Source organism: Phragmites australis, chromosome 18 (assembly GCF_958298935.1).
Source record: "Phragmites australis chromosome 18, lpPhrAust1.1, whole genome shotgun sequence".
Classification (NCBI taxonomy): Eukaryota; Viridiplantae; Streptophyta; class Magnoliopsida; order Poales; family Poaceae; genus Phragmites; species Phragmites australis.
In genome coordinates this window covers 1,429,872-1,445,826 of record NC_084938.1, presented here as the reverse complement: position 1 = coordinate 1,445,826, position 15,955 = coordinate 1,429,872, and positions in this window count along the sequence as shown.

Here is a 15,955-nt window from a genome sequence, read left to right as displayed (position 1 = left end):
TGGTGACACATAACTCCACAAGCAGACTTGAGCGTGAACATAACCCCATCATCTTCTAGTCTTCATGTCGTTTAGTCTTCATTACCTGATAGAAACTTCTAACTGGGTTGAAGCACAGCGGGTGATGTGGATGTGCGTGCGATGAGGTCTTCCATGACTCTATGGTCATCTTCTTGCCGAAGGAGCCCGCCGGTGAGAGCACTTTGGGTGGTAGCAGGCGGGCGCAGTGGGGGCGAGTGGGACGGCCATGTCAGAGAACAAGATGGTGGTGGTGGAAGCGTTGGAGCTGGATTAGGGATTGAGAGATTGGGGCCAGAGGAAGGAGAAGGGTATTCTGGTGCGGTTGACGATTGAATGCTGGTGCCAGCTCAACAAAATAGTGACGGTCGCATACGAGTGAAACGGAGGTGGCAAACCTAACACGTTTCAAAACCAGTAGTGGTATGAGCCTAAATATTATAAAAGCAATGGAAAATATTGAAACCGTGATTGACCTAGTGGCAAAAAAACCTAAATTTTCTATGAACTTCAACTATATTTTTTTAAATATTTAGGTTGAAATTATGAAACCTATGTGCACATTTATCTTGTAGAGTATTTTGTAATATTATAATATTTCTATTGGTTTCTATAGCCATATAACAATTGAAATTGGTGGTCAAAATTGCATCATAAAACCTTGTCGATGTCTAAAATGATAAGTATTTGTGATTAGATGGAGTAGTAGTGCTCCAGCTTTCACTAAGTAAGTTTTTATCTTGCTGAATTAATGAAGGTTATCGTTATCCTTGTCTCTGCTAGCCTCTATTTGTCATCACTGCGTTTTGCAAACAACAATTTGGTGTAGCTGCAAGACACTGTGCTTCTCCTTGGGTTCAGGTTTGGGTTTGGGTTTGGGGCTTTGGGCCTGGGTATGGTTCCCTTCTATTTTGACAGACAATTTCGTGCAGCGCCAAGGCTGGGCACTTCTCCTTCAGTTCCGGTTTGGGTTTAGGTTTGGGTTTGGGTCTTGGTTTGGTTCCCATTTATTTTGACTAATGATTTTGTGCAGCACAAGACAGATCGCTCCTTCTTCAGTTCAGGTTTGGGTCTGGGTCTGGGTCTGGGTCTTTCGAGAATCGGAAGCGAAAGGCAGATGACATGGCCCCGCCCAGCGCCCGGCAGCGCAGCTCGCCTTCTTCTTTAATTTCCTTCGCTTGAGGCTAGTTTGATTTCATCCATTGATATCTCTTCTCCGCTACTTTAACTGCATCTGAGCATCTCATATAGAGCAAACCAAGCTGACCCCATATTGTAGGGTGGATCTCGAAAGATAGGAAAGATCTCCCTCCAAGCCGTACATACGACTTTCATCGAATACGGCTTTCCGCCCATTCATTTGGTCACTTCTTTTCGTCAGACACGCATGAAAGAGGAGAGCACCCAAGGACGAAAGCCTGGAAGAAGCCAGCAGAAACCTGAAGGTTTGGAAGAATCTCTTACCGGATGCTGTCTTCCATTCAACCAGGCTGCGTGGTGGCACCACTCTTTCTGCTTAGAGATCTGCCAGCCGAGATTCTTGCAACGCCAAGAGTGTTCAGGACTCGATCATGAACCTCGCCTCATCGTACTGATCGGGCGAGACGCCGACGGCTACTGCATTCGACTGCTTCTCTGGCGAGGAGGAGCTAGGATCCATGGATCTAAATTTTTTTCTAATGGTGGTGAGTGCTGGAACGAAGAAAGCTAAAAGGCTTGTGTAGGAAGACTGATGGCAATGACGAGGAATAGCCGCTACAAGCCCAAGTCATATGGGTAAATAATAAAAAAATTACCGTCTCTTCGGCCGTTCCCATCTTTACAACGCTTTAACCAACGCGAAAAGAGGAATGATAACGACGTGTGAATCTTTGCATGCCCTTTTGCTCGCATTAAATGCGCCTACAACTGTCGTTTAAAATTTCGAAAGGTTTTTTAATTCTATTCGGAGTTAGGTGTCTATCAGTTGAGTTCTTTAAATCTTTTTTTTCAAGTCTCGAGTGTAGTTAGCCGTAGGGCGCTCGACCCGATTGAGCTTTCACTTGATGCTTGAGGAAGAATCCGTCTATACTCAATTCTTTCGACTATGAGCTTGATCCACTTTACTCGACCAAGTTTAAATTTGATGGTATTCGAGTGAGCGCTTATAGAAATCTCTCCTCCTGGGTAGCGTTAGGGGGCTACTGTCGAATATCTAACTATGAGGTTTATGCGCATAAGGAGTATATCACACACAGACAGGGTATGTATAACGTATATTAGGTAGCTCCATATATCATAGAACCGAATCAGCGATACCTGATACACCCGGAATCAAGAAAGTACATATTAGTAAGGTTTAGATTGGTTACCCAACCCGATACGATCAGTATTCAAAACAGATTTATCTGCTTGTACGTCAAAGAAGATAACTCCTTATCGACTACGACAGGATAGGAGTCGGTACCTCACCTCTATATAAGGCGAAAAGGCTGGGGGGAGAGACGAGGGAGAACTCAATGCAAGCATTAAGACCCAAGCAGAGAAGATATTCAGCAACTTAGTCTTAGGTTAGATTAGATCTGATCTACTCTCTGTAATAGTTTTAGGCATATTGCTTGTACTCGAGATCATCAATACTCGGAAGCAACACCTCCATAGGACGTGTAGTATTACTCTAATCAAAGACCCGAACCTGTATATATCATTTGTCTCGTCTGTTAATTAATCCCTACATTAAAAATACCCAATTAATTTATAAGATATTATCAGAAATTAATCTTCGTTAAAAATTAATCTTCGACGGGTGACACCAAACGCAGCTAGCTAACCACCTTCTGCCACTTTTTCCCTTCCACTCGCTGACTCGCTGTGCTAATCACCATTCGCCATCCGTCCATTATCCAAATGCATTTTTGTTTTGTTTCATGAGGAATTATGTCGAACAAGCCTGACAAACCTTCAGAAACAAATGGATTCTTTTGACTGGAATTTTGATTTCAGAGTGTATTTATCATTGGTCTCATGCTCGTGCTGAGGAACAAGGAATTTGATTTGAGATTTGGCCATCATAAAGTGGAGACCCAATTGTAATATCCGAAAATTTGCAATTTGCAAAGTTCGGAAGTTGATCGCGGGATCCATGAGAGATGTGGATTTTGACCTCTTGAACTGTTGTTCGGATGGACGATCGGAGATCGCGGATTCGTTCGAGGAATGTTCCTCGCTTGCTAGATGTTGGTTTATGTTATGTGCTGATAATATCTATATATAACTGTTTGTGTTTGTTTGTTTTTGTTATATCTATTTTTAGGAATGTGCTATCGAATTCTTTTTTTCAACAAACCCGTAGGTAAATTAGTAGCACTACGAGTTTACGGTGGTTCCCAGCGACACCAATACAAGAATCAACTCTCTCCTAGTGGTATGTTGGACCTGTTACAAGTCTACCAGCTGGGCCTGTGGAGCATCATTGGCTTATTTCTTATCTTTCTTTTAATTAATCTATGATTCTCACATGAGTTCTATTAGCATTTTTTAGTGCCTCCTTTCCCTTTGGGTACCCACAAAGGGTACCACAATAAAGGGCCAAGGTTTTCTTTATTCAACCCATTTTTTATTTTAAAATTTAGTCTACGAGCTCTGACTAGTTCATTGTTTCTGAATGTAAGTTTTATATGCTAAAATTCATCATGCTCCAAGCAATTGTAAGCGCACGGGCCGCCGGTAAAATTATTATATATGCTTATGCACGGACTAGATAACAATTTTGATTTGCCGTATGAAGTCATGAATAAATCTTTGGTGGATTAATACTTACAAAATTTTCGAAATAAAGGACATGAACTCTGCCTCGTTTCGCTACTTTAAGAAGATTGTAAAATAAAATAAGAAGGTACAAACAATTTTGAAGAAGAATATATTGTGTACCGACTACAATGCGGAAGTGAATTGTTCAGCGCTGGGTGCATCACAAAATGTACGCCAGAATATTTTCGACCGACCGGGGCTATCCATTCTCACGATTTTGGATTTGGTCCAAAAATGACTTCTTTTGTTTGATGAAATCTAAAAATTTGTTTGGTAAAATATAAAAATTGTACGTATATGCTTTAGTCTTATAGTATAGATAACTATTTTGCTCCTGATAGTATACAAAATTGCTTACTAGTTTGAAACAATTTGCTTTTCTAAAATTATCTTGCAGCAAAATTATCGTGAGCAGTGAGGCGTGCCAGTGCGGTTCACGCGGAACTGTGAAACCCTTCAACCCTATTGGCTAACACCATGGCTGCTACTTGGTCGTAATAGAGTTGATAAAACCTTTCTTCAGAGGTCTTCACTGACTGGCACCTCCCAAGGTCGCGGTGGAGTCCTCTGTTTTTTATGACAATGCTGGCTGGCACCTTCTAAGGTCGCAGCGGAGTCAGATCCTTATCAACGATACTGGCTGACGCCTCCCAAGGCCGCAGTAGAGTTGATATATTTTCTTTAAGGAGTGGTGTATCTGTCCGCCACAAGTAAAAAATTATTAATAAATAAATAATGATCATCGTTGGCTGGCTTTGCAAAACAGACGCAGCGAAAGGCTCCGGGGTGATACTCGGCAGCTGTTTTCCTTTCTTCTGGTTTCTGGGCACCAAGTCAAGCCCACACTCCTCTTCCTCGCGCAAGCTCAACTTGGTAGGGGGCATTTGTACGATACCATTTTGGTGTATATTTACACCCATATACGTATTCATATACATAAAAAAAAAGAAAAAAAAGAAAGGAGGCGGGCCTTTTCTTGAAGCCGGCCCGAGCCAGTTCAGCCTTTTCCTGCCGCGCGGCCCGGTCAGGCCGGCCCAGCCAACCCGCTGCTCTCCTTATCCACTCGGGCGAGCTGAGGGTGGGAGCCACTCCCTTGAATGGTTCTAATTTGTTAAGCAAAGAATAGAGAGTTGCTTGAACAGTTCTACTACTAAATATATAGACTAGTAAAGTTGAATAGGAGTTGGAAGCAATGACAAGCATGTAAAGTTGTTGACAAATATATAGACTAGTAAATTGCAACTTGCAAGAAGTCGTCGGCCCTCTCGACACACTCTGCGCTGTACGACTCCAATTTTACATCGAATTTTGCCATTGACAAGACCAGACGCGCCTCGCCGAGATCTGCTCCGTCCTCCGGGTGCTCGGCTGCGAGTTAGCTGCTCGATCGCCTTGTAAGTTCTCAACATCATCCCCTTCTCCGTAATTTTTCTTCTTTTCTTCTCCTGGCAAGTTTGATTTCATGCATTGATATTTTCTCCCGCTCTTGTTCTTGAAAGAAAAAAAATTCTTCTCTGCTTAGCAAGAGGAATCAACTAATCATATACAGGCTAATTGAACTTGTTAGGGTGACAAATCAACTATGAATTGGATTAGCTTGTGATGATTGTTAGCAAATCATGTAGTACCAAATATTGTTTAATTTCTGTCAGAGTGCTACTACTGTATCTGAGCATCTCATATAGAACAAAGCAAGCTTGCCCGTTCATTTGGTCACTTTCTTCGTCAGACACACACATGGAAGAGGAAGCTGCTGCAGCTGGGGCAGCACGACCGCCGCCGCCGCCGCCGCCCTGCGCTCCTTCAGGCTCCGATGGATCCACGGATCCTGAGCCTGCAGGCCTGGAAGAAGAAGAAGCCAGCAGAGACCTCGCTCGGATGATCGCGCTGCATGGATACGATCCGTCGATCGTGGAGGACGACTACTTCAAGAGCTTCGTGCGCCGTCTCAACCCTGGATTCGAGGTGCCCTCGCGCCGTGCCATTGAGCAGATGTGCGATGGTATCTTTGATGAGGCAAGGAGGGATCGGGATTACTCCTGGGTCGACGACGTTCCTGGGAAAGTGAGTTTAGCAATGGGTAAAGCTAAAACCATGGAGCGGGAAGTCCTATATACAGCGTGCCACTTCATCGATGATGACTGGAATCTTCACAAGGTGGTCGCGGACGTAAACCTGGACGTACCTTGGCCTTTTTACCATGGATCATTATTGGTACCCATGGAACAAGTTGATGTTGAATGCGAAGGGGATGTGACAGACATTAGTAGTTATTTTATTGAGGCTATTTCTGATGATGATCTGTTCATGATAGCTTGGGGGATAACTAATGATCACTCAGAACTGAATTATGACGTAACGGAGCTATTTCGTCGAACCTATGCAGGGTGCAGAGGGCTAGTTTGTACCACCTTTATGGACAATATACTTCACTCCGTTGCTCAATGCCTCAATCTAGATTTTGATCTCGTTCTAGATATGTGGTTGGAAGGAAAAGAATTAGACTTGACAAGACAAGAGCGTGAGAAGCTTCTTTCACGTCATGGCCTAGATCACCTATGGGCATACGACGACGGATGGTGGTATTCGTGGTATTGTTCTTTGGAAGTTCTTCGCAAGGAACGTTCTTCTAGAATTGGAGACAAGTATTTATTTATAGAACTATTGTGCAAGATTTGGGGGGCAATATATAGTGCCATCCAAACAATTTCTACCTTCAGCGGTCCCACTTCAAATCTTTGTCTTGGAGAGTTGTTCAATGTGAGGGTACTTTTGCAATCTGAACTCACACGGGCCAGTGGAGGCAATGCAAATGCTTACAATGGATATAATGGTTTTCTTGGTGGCCAGGATGTTGCGGATGTTCTAAAAAAGGCAATAGACATTTTAGACAAGGCTATACAAGATTCCTACCTTATCTGGTCTATACCACTTGTACTGGACCCCCGGTACAAACTCAGTTTACATTGGAGTACTATTTTCAACAATGCGTTTGGCCCCGAGGCTGCTAATAATTACATCTCCCAGGTAAGAACAAAGATAAAGGAGCTGTACACTGACTATACTGAAGATGACAGCGAGGAGATGTACACTGACTATACTGAAGATGACCGCGCCAGTGCAATGGCCGTTGACAGCGCTGATCCATCGCAACAAGCATCGGATGAACTCGATCGTTACCTGAATGATTCTCTCGTCAAACCAACACAAGATTTTGATATCCTCAAGTGGTGGAAGGTTCACAGCTCGGACTACCCGACGGTCGCTCGGATGGCGAGGGATGCTCTGGCCATGCCCACATGCAGTAAGCTTTCTTCTGACCAAATGGCCCACGTCAGGAGCATTATTCATGGCTATTCCAATTATATACTTTAAATAAATAAATTCCGTTAGAAGACGGTGGTATGATTCTCCAGCGCAAAAAAAGCGCCTCGACTCTCAAGTGACTGTAGCCATTCCAGTGCTCTTCTTTGGCAGGTTCTTCAACCTCGAGCTTCTTAGACTGGTGGCGTCTCGTCATCTGTGCTGTTGCATGTTGAAATGTAATTTATATTCATTATGTTACCATCCTTGTAATAATGTCTACTACTCTCCTATTTCCACATAAATTTTCAATGATTTAACCCTGGACATCATGGCAGTGCGGAATGCATAGCAAGAGTTTTGCATATCATTCTCAGGTGCTGAACAATGAACCCTGCTTGTGCTTTGTCTGCATGGACGTTGTCATACAGAGGATTTAGTTGATGGCGACAAGCGCCGGCTACTAACTATGGAATTGCTTGTTCCTCTGATGCAACAAAAATCCTCCACCACTCGGTTACCCCTTCGGAACTTGGCCCGGTCTCCGAGGTAAAAGTGGAAGGGTCCTCTGGCTCCTCCTTAACCAAAATGTTAGCGACCACTCCGGATCCCCGTGTCCTTGGGAATCACAAGGTAGGACGAAGCGTGCCCGCTGTGGGGGAGGTAGCGAAGCTCGGGCGGTCAAGGCATGCTGGACTCTCCTCTGGGAGCAGCGGCTCTAGCACTAGGGAAGGTTTCTCGTGCTTCGGGTCACCTCCAAAACAGCTGCCTCAGGTGCCTCCGAAAGAGTCATCGAGTCCTCTTGTGGAGCCGAGATCTCCGGGGAGGAGAAAGGGCCCAGGCTAGATTCGGCGTCCTTTATAAATAGAAAAAAACACATAAGTCAGTTTTTTTAGGCACAAACGCAGCAAGGAAAAATGGGAAACCATACCTCACCCAAACCAATGGCTACTGCTGTGGCGAGGCCCATGACATCCTCATTGTCAAAGGGGTTTGCAATCCCCCACATAACATAATCGTCAAGGGAGACCTCGCACCCCCTCCGCTTTGGTCATGGTCTGCCGGATTCGGGACAACCAGAGCCTTCCCCAGACCTTCGACTGGGGACTCATCCTCCATCGTGCAGCTCACACCTTCGGCGCCCTCAACACACCTCCGATGCTTTGTCCCATCTGACTCCGCAAAGGAAGACTCAGCTACCGAGCTAGCGCATAAGACCGTGGGGTCGAATGGGGGTTGAACCTAGAGTGGGATCGTGGGGATCACGGAGGCTGCTGCATCCGAGGCCCCGCACCCTTGCACGCTAACCCGGGGCTCCACCGGGTTTGGCCACGCCAGAGCCGCCATTCCGAGGCGGGAGCAGACGCGGTTATGCAGCTCCCAACTCCAGACGTTGGTCCCGCTTCGCAATAGAAGGTTGGCCGAGGAATCTATCCACGATCTTGATCGCTTGATCCAGCGTAAGGCAACCTTCTGAAAATATAAGGCGTCTCACGTATGCGGATTCGATGCTAGACAAGGAGAGGACTCATTAGAATTGACAGTGGGATGGGAGTATGCGTTCGGCTCGCCTTCCTCATCTTACTCAAAGGTGTGGTCCCAATCCGCTCGAAGGGGCCGAATGCACAATATCGTGAACTCCTCCGCAAGATCACATATGATCATCCTCCAGGCCACCTTCCGGAGGAGCGTCACCCTTGAAGCAAGTTGGGCCCCGGGCATGTCCACCACGGGAGTCCGGACATAGTGAATATCCCGGTTGATGGAGCGGAGGGGGGATCCGAAGCCTACATCATAGTAGAACCACCCCTTTGGCCATCCAGTGTACCACCGCTCGTTGATGGCCTTCATCGGAAACACGTCCAGATGTTCCCACCGGAGCTGTAAATTCACGCTACCGAAGTTGAGGGCCTTCATCTCTCCGCCCTCCATCTGGGTCTTCAGGTGGCAAATCGCTTCGTGAATGGCAGTGAAAAGTTCCGCTCATCTTTCGCAGCCCTCCGCCCGCATGGCCTATTCGAAGATGGCCAGGAGAGTGATGACGTTGGCCGAGAGTTGAGGAAGCTCCACGTAGAAATGACAAAGCACCCCTTTAAGGATTAAAATGGTCGGGAAACCGAGACCCGCGTTGAAGAAGGCCTCGAAGACTAAGATCTCGTGCCCTCACGGTGTCAGGGTCACCTCCCCACATGACACGCGAGCGACAGATCTCATTGTACAGCTTGCTTGTTCTGGTTTGGGCAAAGTGTCCATCGGGAGATGGCCAGCTTCGGCCGATGCGTAGGGTCGTCAGCACCGCCCTCTTCGTCGCTGGGGGAATTTTTTTATTGTAACCCTTTTTAAACTAATATTTTATTAATAGCACGAGGGGAACTAAATTTACAGTAAGTAGCCCATTTTATCACGCCAAATTCTTTGGTGTGACTCCTCAACTTGATCACGCCAATTTATATGGTGTGACCAATTTAACCACGCTAGTATCCGTCCTAGCGCCTTTACACGTGGAGCTTACATGGGAGACTGAGTCATGCCAAATAAGCTGGCGGGACTCAGTGTCGGATGAACAGTACCCGACATGATTTTATTTTTTTTCTTCCTTCTTTCTCTATTTGGACAGTGGGGTTGCCGTACTCCAAAATTCAATAAACTTTTTTTTGTAGTTTCTATAATTCATGATTAATCCATTTTAGAAGGATTCACGTCAATAACCCATGTATGTTTCAAAATAAAAAAATCCAAAAAGGGCTACTTTTAGAAGTTCTAGCAATTTTTAAGGCCTCAAATAAATTCTCAAAAATCTGAGAAAATTTACTAATATTCCTCTTATGTGTTTTAATAATTTCTAAAATTATTTCCAACTCTAGGTTACTTGGTGAAAAAGTGAGTTCCTTTGCAATATTCTATTTATATGCATTTTTATCATTTCATACTATTTAGCCTTGTAAATGCCCTCTAAATAATTAGCAATTGTGTTCGATTTTCCTCCAAATTTTGCCAGCGCTTAATTCAATATGTATAGGTCCTATTTACAAACATGCACATCCAATAGATCGTAGAATTTGAATTATTCAATTTTGAATGTTGGTATCTGTTACAATTTATTTTGTAACAGTAATACTTAGGTGACTTGGGGAGCAAAAAGAATTGCCATTTGTGGTCTAAATCTTACCAAATTTGTTATATGGAAAGTTCATAATATGTTTTAGCTGAACCACACACATGATTTTTATTGGCTAAGTGTTAAGGTTACCTACGGGCAATAGATTTGTAGAATTTGATTTATTAATTTTATTTTATTTGGACTCTTTATTTAGATATCCCAAACCGTATGGGAATCGACTCTCAATTTTCCATAATTTTTACTTTCGAATTTAGCTATTTATTAATCGTATTGATATGGACTTTTTTGGTTTAATCTCGACCGTTAGATGTTCATAATAATAAGTTATTTATATTTTTTTCTTTTTTATTAATGTGGTAATTTTGTGACCTTAAAAGTAAATATGGTAGTTCTTTTTTCATACTTAAATATTAACATAATAGATTGGTGGTCAAAATTGCATTTTAAGCCCTTGTTGATGTCCGCGGCAGCCATTATCTCTGACTGTACGGAGCAAGTAGTGCTACTGCTTTCACTATGTATTCAGCTTGCTGAATTAACGAAAGGTTATCCTTGTCTCTGAAAGGTTACTGCGTTTTGTAAACAACCATTTCGTGCAGCGCCAAGGCAGTACGATTCTCCTACAGTTCAGGTCGTTCTGGTTTGGGTTTGGATCCAGGTATGGGTTTAATTTAGGTCCAGGTATGGACGTCTGGTTCCCTATTATTCATCATCTACAAAAAGGGCCACAGCTAATCTTTCTTCAGTAGTTCATTTCGTCTCACAGAAGTTCGATAAGATTGTAGCAGGTGACAATGGCTAGAGTGCAAGCTGTGATTGCAGTGTGCTTGGTGATTCTAGCCCTGGCGATCCGGGCCCAAGCTGCTGAAAACAAGGTAACATTTCAAGATGATCATTTCTCTCCGGTTTCATGAAGGGCTTTTCAAGTTGAAATGCTTTACTTCTTCATGCGTGATTCTTGGCATTTGGTCTTGTTGCAGATGACAATAGGTGTCTGATATGATGTTTTTGTGATTATTTGACGCGTGTGTCCGTTAATCTTTCCTGCAGGGTAAAGGAGTGGCAATCATCTTCTTTCAGTGCAAGAAACCAGTCTACGAAGCTTATCAGCTCGGCCTCGCGGCTGCAGTTCTCCTTGTTGTTGCCCACGCAGTAGCTTGCTCTCTGGGTGGCTGTTTCTCTCAGTTGGATTCCATCTGGGCATTCTTTTTGAAATCTGAGACCATCGTAGTTCGAAGTTTTATTCTAGATGGAAAAAGTGTAACACTAAATGAAAATACTCCATTTGATTAAGTCAAATAATCGTGGTAAGATATGTATATGCGCAAGAAACGACTCATGCTTGACTCAGGCAGTCAGGCTTTGGTTACTGGTTTATACGCTTGCTGATTTGTGTCGCTGTTGTCCCAGCACACACCATCACGATTAAGGATTTTTAATTTTTTATCTCAGCGAACTTTCATGAATTTCGTCCGTTCCACTGGGGGATGAGTAACCCCTATTTCATTCTGATCTAAAAAAAACCACCTATTTCATTCAACAGTTTTTTAAGTTTTATTTAGTGTTCTTAATATTTTTTAAGGGTCTAAAGCACCAAAGGCATATACTCGCAAAAGCATATATTTTTTTCGATCGATTCAGCACTTGTAACATGTCTAGTTTATTATTCCCGAGCTTGTTGGCAAATTTTTCATATTTTTATGTTACTGATAGGAGAGTCCTACACCGACGAACCGAGGGGAGGGGACAGGAGGGGGGGAAAATGTAGAAATCACAAGGAACGCCCATACAATCGTCACTGGCCAGAAACGGTTACAGGTACACCTACAAGTTAATATGTTTTTTTTATCTTTTACAAAAGTTAAAAATTAAAATCAGTTTAAACCGTTCAAATGAAATTTGGAACAGAAACCAGAATTCGCGAATATCATCCTTTCCACTTATGTTTTTTTTTTCAAACCGGGATATGAATTCCTGGTCACAATGTGAAATAACGACCAAATGGTAGAGCTGATCTAACTTTTTTGGTATAATTTATTTTGTGATCACTGCTAAATGTCACCGTTATATGATTTAGGGCTTGTTTATTTCGGATTTTGGATTCTGTATTGTGCTCCATAATCGGATTATACAAACAAATAGACAGATTCTGGAAGCAGATTGTAGCAATTCAGACCCGGATTGTGGCACAATCCACAATCCATCTCAGAGTAGCTTCTACAATCCACAATTCATAATCCAAATTCTCACAATCCGAAGGGGAAACAAACAGAACTTAATAGGATGGCCATCATTGTTGGATTCTTACTGTTGCGCGACGGGGCCATGTCCAATGCCATGCCAGAGATTTCATGGGGGTCCATCCACGTCGACATATTAGCCCTCGGCGGCAAGATTTGCTTCCTCCATGCCGTGATCATCATCGTATGCTACATCACCACCGCCGTGGCAGCGCTGGAGTTTGCATAGACTATCGGTTGTGAGGATCATCTATGGGGAGCATTTTAGTCGAGAGAGTTATTTTATTTTTTAGTCTGTTTGGTAGAGTTTTTCTGATCTAAATTTTTTTAGAGGAAGTGATTTTTTTTAGAAAGTGATTATGTTGTTGAAAGTGATTGTAAGTTAAATTTTATGGAGGAAGAGATTTTGTAGCAAAAATGAATTAGGAGAAACTGATTTTTTTTAGCTTCTGATATCTAGTTTATTTCATATAATCACTCTCACGGAATCACTTTAGAAGCTAAAAACTATAAACTGCTTTTTGACAGAGCTCTCACTGATTCTACTTAAAAACTGATTTATGAGTTCTACCAAATAGACCCTTACTTATGTTGTTTCGTGTTGTTCTATCTGTGAACATCTAGTTTTGTCTTGTGCCAAAGTTTAATAATAGAAGAGTAATATGGTAGCATCTGTGTTACCAGAGAACAGCTCCACGATTTGTCCCGTTGGAGTCATGTCTTTATATTGAGCTTGTACCGACAGTTGAAGTGCTCCCCTATGGTGGTCAATAAGAGATTTGCCAGTTCTCAATCTTCTGAGATTGTGCTTATCTCTTAGTCAATTTTTTATATTGTAGTAGTTATTTCTATACTATGTTGCAATAGTTTTTCGTATTTTTTATCTGCTGCAGCAAGTATTACTGTGTGTTGAAATAATTAATTTTGTATGTTACTATAGTTCTTCGTATTTTTTTTAATGACCTGAATTTTGTTACCAAAAATCCAAGTCTTGTATCTGATTGTTAGTCCCAGCAACAGTCTAACATTGTACAACACATTGTCACAAGATGATATCATTTTCATACATATAGTACAACATATTATTATTACATCAAAAAGGCTTAAAGTCAAGTACATGGACCAACCAGCCAAATACATAGAGACACGTAAGTTGCAACAAAAACACAAGTATTAGACGTGGTAACATTAAGTACAAACTTAAAGTATGGAGATGTGGATACGCTATGGGAGTGCTATTGAACAAATACATCAAGAGCGATGTCGTAGTTTGATTTTAGATTGGATCAAAAAAGAGGAGGTTATCCACTTATGTCCCTCCCGGTTTCTTTATTTATTTTTAATAGTAAAATCGGTCCTAGGTAACAAGACGGGGAGGCTAGAGGACGAGGATGGATGGCAAAAGTAGGTAAATCATTCGAATTTTTGGGGGTTTTATTAGAAGGGGGAGAGTAAGGGAAGATGTGACGCGTGAACCATCTCGTGTTTTATATAGTAGAGATAAAGAAACAGCGGGTGATACGGTGCTTCTCTAGCATACAAGAAAATTTCCCCTTCTCTGCCGACAGCCACCCTACAGCTCTGCGTCAGCCACCGCTGCCTCGTCTTCCACCTCGTCCCAGGCTGATGACGTCCCTAGATGGGTTCAAGCGCAGTGGATGACATAGATTTGCGTGCGATGAGGTCTTCCATGACTCCATGGTCATCTTCTTGCCGAAGGAGCCCGCCGGGGAGAGCGCCTTGGGCGGTGGTAGGCAGGCGCAGGGAGGCGAGCAGGATGGCCGTGTTAGAGAACAAGATGGTGGTGGAGGAGGCATTGGGGTGGAGCAGGGACGGGTAGAGGCAGAGGCAGAGGCAGAGGCATTGGAGATGGTGCGGGACTAGATTAGGGATTAAGAGATTGGGGTCAGATGAAGGAGAAGTGTATTCTGGGCATTTTGGTGCATTTGACGGTTGAATGTCGATGCTAGCTCATGAATGAAACGGTGCTGGCACTGACCTAAAAAGTTTCAAAATCAATGGCATGAGCCTAAATATTACAAAACGATGGCAAATGTCGAAACCGTGGTTAACATAGTGGCAAAAAACCTAAATTTTTCTTTTAACTTTGACTATATCTTTTTAAATATTTAGGTTGAAAATATGAAACATGCGTGCACATTTGTTTTGTAGAGTACTTCTGTAATATTATAATATTTCTATTGGTTTGTATAGCCATATAACAATTGAAATTTGTTGGCAATGTCGGCCAGGAGCACAAGGATGGAGAGGACGGCGGGTGAGCCCCAGCACGACGAGCATGAGGATGGAGAGGCCGGGCGACACTAGCTCCTCCAAGAGAGCTAGGGGAGCTAGGGGGTCGGCCCCACTCCCTCTAGCCGGCGAGCTCGCCGAAGATGGGGAGGGAGGGGGCCGGATCTGAGGGGCGCTCTAGATCTAGGTGGGAGAAGGTTCTGGGGACGTACGTGTGTAGGGATCGGTGACATCCTAAGAGGGGGGTGAATTAGGACATCTAAAACTATTTTTAGCTCTAAAAATAACACAAGATAAACCTATATCAATTTCTATCTAAATGTACTCTAGGTTTATCTAGTGTGTCTACTCTACCGATCAAAGCGCTTGCAACCTATCTAAGAAGGTAAATTACAAGTAAGTAAATGCGGAAACATGAATAAGGTAGAGAGAGCAAACTCGGCACAAGGATTTTTCCCGTGGTATCGATGGCATGAATGCCACCCCTAGTCCACGTTGGAGCTCCACAAAGGATATGCTCCCGGTCGGCACCCGGTCACGGCCTTTGAGCCACCGAGTCACAAAGACAAGGCCTCCCCTGGATGAGCCACCAAGCCACCAAGGCAAGGTCTCACCACTAGCCTCTCTTCCATTTCTTTGCCGCCGTGATCACTTCGGAGCTTGAGCCACAAAGGCAAGGGTCTCCGCGTCCCCGCACAATCGCCTTGCCACCGCTCCACACCAAGTCGGAGGGTCAACAAGCTTGCCGGCGAGTCACCAAGACTCCAAGGTGCCGGCGTACCAAGAGGTACACTGTTGGATCACTCCTTGATCCACTCTCTAGGTAGCAATCACCTAGCAACTAACTCTCTAGGCCTATAAGCACTAATCACTCACTAATCTTGTGCTTGATCGCCTTGGATGATCACTTTAAGCACTTTGGTGGCTTGAATGTCTTCTCAGGTGTTTATGAACTTCTCTAGACTTCAGCCCCCTTAAATGACTGAGTGGAGGGGTATTTATAGCCTCAAACTTGCGCACTAGCCGTTAACCCAACGGCTCTAAAAAGCTATTAACACCGAATGATCCGATGAGAACAGTAGTACTAACACCAGATCATCCGGTGAGTACACTCTCACAAACTAGCAGTTGGAACCCCCACTCAAGTCTCTGTGAACACCGGATTATCCTGTGATGGCTCACTGAACACCGGACAAATGCACCGGATAATCCTATGTGTATATGTTCATTG